Source organism: Danio aesculapii, chromosome 10 (assembly GCF_903798145.1).
Source record: "Danio aesculapii chromosome 10, fDanAes4.1, whole genome shotgun sequence".
NCBI lineage: Eukaryota > Metazoa > Chordata > Actinopteri > Cypriniformes > Danionidae > Danio > Danio aesculapii.
The window spans coordinates 11971865-11979327 of NC_079444.1; positions in this window are offsets into that span (position 1 = coordinate 11971865).

The following is a 7463-nucleotide window of genomic DNA, read 5'->3' on the forward strand; positions in this document are numbered from 1 at the left end:
ATCAGGACTGAGCCTGGTAAGTACCTGGATGGGAGACAACATGGGAAAACTAGGTTGCTGTTGGAAGTGGTGTTAGTGAGGCCAGCGAGGAGAGCTCAGGTCTGCGGTGAAGAGGACACTATACTATCAGTGAGTGCTGTCTTTCAGATGAGACATTAAACCGAGGTCCTGACTCTGTGGTCAATAAAAATCCCTTGGCACTTCTTGTAAAGAGTAGATGTGTACCCCCGGTGTCCTGGCCAAATTCCCTCCATCGACCCTTAACCATCATGGCCTCACAATCATCCCCATCCACCGAATTGGCTCTATCATGGTCTCTCCACTCCACCAATAGCTTGTGTTTGGTGAGCGCACTAGTGTGGTTGTCCTGTGAATGCTGCACATTGGTGGTGGTATAGAGAGACCTCCCTTTCAAAATTGTAAAACTTGGGTGTATTGCCATTTATGATAAATGCGCTATATGAATACACATTAATTACTAAAAAATTAAGGCAGCAAGCTATTTTTACAGTGTGGACAATATATATAATTATAAGAATCATTATTAATGACGCTGTCGCTTCACAGCAAGGTCACTGGTTCGAGCCTCGGGTGGGTCTGTTGGCATTTCTGTGTGGAGTTTGCATGTTCTCCCCGTGTTCACGTGGGTTTCCCCCACAAGTCCAAAGACATGCGCTACAGGTGAATTGGGTAGGCTAAATTGTCCGTAGTGTATGTGTGTGAATGAGAGTATATGGGTGTTTCCCAGTGATGGGTTGCAGCTGGAAGGGCATCCGCTGCATAAAATATATACTGCCAAGTTGGTGGTTCATTCCGCTGTGGTGACCCCAGATTAATAAAGGGACTAAGCCAAAAAGAAAATGAATGAATGAATGAATTATTAATGACTGAGTGCCAGTAATAACAGAACAGCCAATCAGCATACTGTAATGACTTCTGATGGATCACGTGACACTAAAGACTGGAGTAGTAATTCTAAATACAGTTAAAATCAGCATTGAATCACAGCAATAAATTACATTTGAAACTACATCTAACAAGAAAGCATTCTATTTCAAACTATAATAATATTTCACAATTTGACCCTTTTTACAGCATTTTTGATTGCATAAATGCCGCCATGGTGGAGTGGGGTCTGAATGTAGACTTGGTGCATTTGCAAAATGAGCTGCATGAAATGCTTTTTAATGCCTTCACCTAACTCCACCCCTATCCCTAGCCCTCACAGTGACGCCACTAGTTCAATTGAGTGCATTGTGTCTGAGATTGCAAGTCTGAAATATGCAGTCTCAGCTCTCAAATCCAAGTCTGCATCCAGATACTATTGCCTTGGTAAGTAGAATAGGCTTAAAACATCTTCTTTAAAAATCTCACTGATCCAAACTTCTACTCAAAAAAAAAAATCATTTTTGCAGCTTGTTCAAACTACTTACTTAAAATGAGCTCAAACAACACAATTCTGGAGCTTTTGTTAGAACAACATAATTGTTTTGGGTTCAATCCACTTAAATTTGTTACATTAACTTAATCAATTTGTGTTGGGGCCACATGAGCGAATTGTGTGGAATCCAGCATTTTTTACAGTGTGCATCCAGTAATGTACATCTATAAATACACTCCACTAAATCACAGATTTGTAAACGCATGTGTGGTTTCCACTGATGCAACGGCACGCAGCAAAATACTGTGGCGTATTTGTTCAATGGGAATGAATGGGGGATTTTGGGTCAAGAGGGGAATGACTTTCACATGATGTCTCGCAGCTTATGGAGGTCATGGGATATATGGCACTAGTAGCTTTTCTTCCCCTGACTTTTTCTGCAATAAAGACGTGAGGAATCCAGGTCTACGAGCTCATGCGTCTTAGGTTCAGTGCTATGAGGATTAACCCTGTTTTTTGCATGATTACACAATGGCTGATTGGATTAGCATGCTTGCATACTACATGGTACTATTTTTGCAATGTGCATTATACATTTGATTACTTTTCATTTGTAGTGTGTGACGTGAACAAAGTATTCTCAGCAAGGTTTTTTTCTTCACTCAAAAAATATTTATGCTTAACAAGCATACTGTAAGATTTATGTATTGTGATTTGGATTACATACTTTTAACATAATCAAACTAATAAACGTGATGTGATTGCTATTAGTTGAATGAAACAAATTAGAACAAGATATATTTAATAATATCAATACATCCGATATGTAATAAATGCTTTTTTAAAATTAATTTACATTGTAAAAAGTGTGTTAGGACAACATGAAAGAATTAAGTTTTACAAATTTAAGTAGATTGAACATAAAACAATTAGGTTGTCCCCCCAAAAAGCTCAAGAAATGTGTTGTTTAAGCTTTTTATAAATAAGCAGTTTGAACAAACAGCAAATGTTGTGGAACGGTGTCAATTTAACCCCTGAATATTAAGTAAACCAATCTCATAGAATTTAACTAATTGGATCTGGCTTTTCTACAGATAGATATATTTACACCATATTCATATCTTTTAACTGCACTGAAAATTTGGATTTACACATTTTTTTAAGGTAACTGGTTGCAAACAATTTATTTGGGCTGAATTTAAACAAACAAATTAAGTTTAACATTAGTAAATTGAATTTGTTTGTTTAAATTCTGCTCATTTAAACGGTTTGCAACCAGTTACCTTAAAAAATGTGTAAATCCAATGAAGCGTTTATTCCAGTATGATTAAATATAATACTATTACATTTTAACAGATTTAGATTGATACTAAGGAATCTGACAACACACATAAAAAACCTGACAAATTAAATAAAGTCAGGTTGCAAACAGTTAATGATGAACTCCATCATGATTCATTCTTTTGAGTGTCCTCCCACTTTGTCAACAATTTGCTTGGATCTGGAACCCTGCTGAATAAAACATGCCACATATGGTGGCAATGTGTTAGCAACTAGCATTACTGTTGCATATTCCATACTTTTTCCATATAAATAGTATGTATAAAGTGCAGTTTCCAAAATGTCATGTTGGGATGGCAGTTTGAATGAAGAAGAAAATAAGCAATAATGAACACGCCTCTATCCTATGTTAGTGGTGGACAAACAGAAAGCCTTGCCCTAAACTTAAGCCATTGGTTGAGTGAATATTAGTGCGTCAGGCTGATTGGGAAGCTCATAATAACATTTTTGGGGTTTTATATTTGTTTACTTTTTTGCTGATACATACATGTAAAATATATATATCCTTTTGCATTACTGTTCAAAAGTAGTTTATAATTTAATTTAATAATTTATTCCAGTAACAATGATAGTAATAAAAGAAATAACGACTGGAGTAATAATTTAATATGAAAATACATGCAATAAGTAATAAATAAATATTTAATAAAAATTTAACAAAATTTTTTTTTTTACATTTAATAAATGCCACCTTGATGAACAGAATAATTTTGTTGTAAGTGCGTATATATATATATATAGATAGATATATTAGTAAACTTTTTAATATATACTTTTTTCCTATACATCTATATATTTAATAATTATTAATAAATATATATATTTTTTTTAGGTTTATAAAAATGTCAACTTTTTATTTAGCATATTCCACATTTTTTCATGTAATTTTAATTATGCTGTTTTTAAATACATTTACTTTTAATGCTGAGAAGTTCTTGAAAAGCCTATTGTTTTATTTAATTTAATAATGTTCTTATTTTATATTTTAGTTTTATATTGAGTTTAATGTTTTAAAAACATTTTGCTAGTATGTATTTTTTATTTTGCTATTTATTTACTTATGTTTCAATTAAAATTATTATCATTATAATCATTTAGATTACATTTTACTGACAGTTACTTGAATTATATTTTTTAAATCATTTGATTAAAATTATAATAACAAAAAAAAGAAATACAATTACTTTATTTGCTTTTGAAAAGCTGAAAGAGCTTCAACAGCGTAAAACATGTCGCAATAATTGGCGGTTCATTCTGCTGTGGTGACCCCTGATAAATAAGGGGCTAAGCCAAAGGAGAATGAATGAATGAATGAATGAATGAATGAATGACTTTAAGCAAATATTCAATGCAATTTTCCTCTACCAGTGAACTGATTTGGTGACCAATCTCCTTCAAACAGACATCTCAGTGTATATACACAAACGGATAATACTCAAATTCTTTTCTGCATTGCTGTCATTGTTTCTTCAGTACACATGAGTCTCAGGATTTTGTGTTTGGATCTCAGTTTGGATAAGAGCAGGTGAAGCCCCAGACACCGCAGAGGTAACGTGACCGGGGTGTGTCATCCTCACACACACACACACACACACACACACACACACACGTACATATAAAGAGGTATCTTTGTGTGATCTCTGTCTGTCTCCAGTGGGCAGAGAGTAATGTGATATGTGTGTGTGTAATTTTGGCAGTCGCACTGAGCCCATCTGCTGTAGCAATGTGTCACTGTAATTACGGCTGGATGTCTTGTGTCAGAAAGGACTGCTCTTTTACAGACGTTACAATACAGTTTTGAGGAACGGACGGATGCAGATCACAGCGAGGGAAGAATCTTGATATGTTCTTATGAATTAGAGGGTTATGATTGACATAGCGAACACCTTTGTTGCTTTGGAAATAAATAAATAAATGATTTTGTCATGATTTACTCACCTTATTATGGAAATAGAGATGTTTGGAAGAATGTCTTAGCTGCTCTTTTCCATTCTTTGAATGCAGATGGAGATTCTAAGCTTTAAGAAGGAAAGAATTAATGAACTTAGTATGGGTATTAAAACAAGGGTTCCAACTTTAAGCCAACTGTCAAATTCTCTGACGTTTGCCTGACTTTCACTGACTTATAAATGTATTTACACTACATCTAATGAACAAATAACAAACAAAATCTAAATAATAATAAAATTGGTTGAGCTTGAAAACCACTCTAGATGACTTTAATTGCCACTATGAGAAATCTATAGATAATTTACTTCAGCATTTAAAAAAATCTACGGTGGTTACTGTCCTTCTACCATATTTGATAGCTCACTAGTAGTTTTACAGACTGTTATTTCAGCTTTTCTGTCATCTACTTTTGAATCCCAGTCCTTGACGTGGCCATTTTGAAAGCAAAGCTCCAAAAAGTTATAATACCTTCACATGTTAGCCTTAATTAACAGGTACAGTCTGGTAACTGCACTTGACTGCTGAGCGTGAAAGGAATAAAATGAAACTAAAAAATAGCCTAACCATAACAATATGGCATGTGAAAGAATAAAATATGAAAAATAGGATATAGAAAAATTACATTTTCATAATTCGTAACAAATATTTAAAGCAACATATTTCATCACATGGACAAATATAGAAAACAATTCCCAGACTTTCAATGTCAGAAATAGACCTTTTAAAACTCTATGACCTGAGGGAATCCTGTATATCATTGGCAAAATGACTTAATAAATGTTTTGAATAAATAATTATTAAATAAATAATCTAAATAAATATGCCTACTGTTACTGTTCATCAATTAAATGCATTCTTGTTAATTTATTGATTTAATTTGATTTAAATTAATTGAATCATAGTGATTGTGTACTTCTTTAACTAATGCATTTCCCTAATAATATTAATATTAAAGGCACAGTTCACCCCAAAAAATAAAAATTATCTCATCATTTACTCACCATTTATTTGTTTGAGATTCTTTCTTCGGTTAAACACAAAAGAAGATATTTTAAAGAATGTTAGAAACCTGTAGCCATTCACTTCTATATTATTTGTTTTTGATGTTTAATGATTACAGATTTTCAGTTTTATTCATAATTTGTTATGTCAACAGAATAAACAAACTCATAAAGGTTTGAGGGAGATGAAAAAGTAAGTAAATTGTCATTGTTGAGTAAACTATCCCTTTAATCAATGAATAATGAACCGTTCTGTTTTCAAATGTATTCTTTTAAAGAATTTAATTTCTTTCTAAGCCTTTTGTTTTGCCTTTATAATGTTTATATGTTTACATGTTCTTTGACTCACTGTGCTGGTACAATTTATGAATCATCAAGGACCATGGTTTCAACTTAAACTCTTCTTTAATGATGTACTGAATAAAAAGGTCACCTTTTATTTCCTGAACTTGAGTAAATTAACAGAATTTTTCACATGGACTGTGAATCTCCATTTACTAGAAACAATCTAAGATAATAAGCAGGTCTGTCATATGGGATTTGAGATGGTATTTTCATTTTCTAGTCACCATTAATCATATTTCACTTTACTAAAGCTATGTTAACAATAACCATGTGTGTCACAGAAATGGAGGAAGCCATTTTGGAGAAAATAGATTTCAAGTATTAAAGGAAATGAAACTGAGCTTTTATTGAAGCATTCATTTTAGCAGTGGCTGTTGTGGAAAATTGCAGTGTCAGCTGTAATTTATACATTAACATGAGGCTTTATTATGTGAGATAATTATATTGTTGGTAGAAGATATTCTTAATAAATGACACAAGTTCAAAGGTATTGACCTAACCTTTATGCTAACGTTAGCATTTTAACAGCTTCCTAACGTATGGAGAGGTATGTTCTGTTAAGCAGAAAACATTTACTGTTATTTAAATAATTTATTAAAGAAAAATCTGCATTTATTTACCTCACATTGCTCTTCTGCACAACACGACAGAATATTTTGTAAATATATATATATATATATATATATATATATATATATATAAATATATATATATATATATATATATATATATATATATATATATATATATATATATATATATATATATATTGTTTTGCCAATCTATTGATTTAATTTGCTCAAAAGTCAACAGCGACCAAAACAATATTGGCTTTATGGACAAACAGTTCTTCGAAATGATTTTGTGAGTAGGCTAACGTACGTGGTCAATTATGTTAGTGTGTTTAAACAAATAATTCCTGGTATTTATCCAATGCTTGGTATTTCATATTTTACATGCTGTGTTGCTCGTTTTGACATTTAAGTAACTTTAGAAACTTCCTATGTGCTATACATTTTCAATATTTGCTAATCCTGTGAGGGAAAACAAACATTTGGTGTTACGCAGCAGCATTTTACCTCAGTCTGAAGACAGCTCCAGTTGATATAAAAACTCTAACGTATATACATGTATTAAAAACTGTTTGCTTTTTTCATTCGTTACTTAATCAACTAAAAGGATCTTTAACGTTATATGTGCTCTGCTGCCCTCTAGTGGTCTACTAAACCTTTCCTGCAGTGGATAATAAAAGTGAATTATTTTAGGACATAATGTTGCAAAGACCGAAGATATAAAATTATATTTTAGCATATTCCACATGAATAAATACTATAGTTATTTATAGTAAACACGTGTTTATGAACCATACCATATTATACTAAAGTGTATTATAGCTAGGCCTAATATATTGCAACTCTTTGATTAAGTCTTGGATATTATTTATA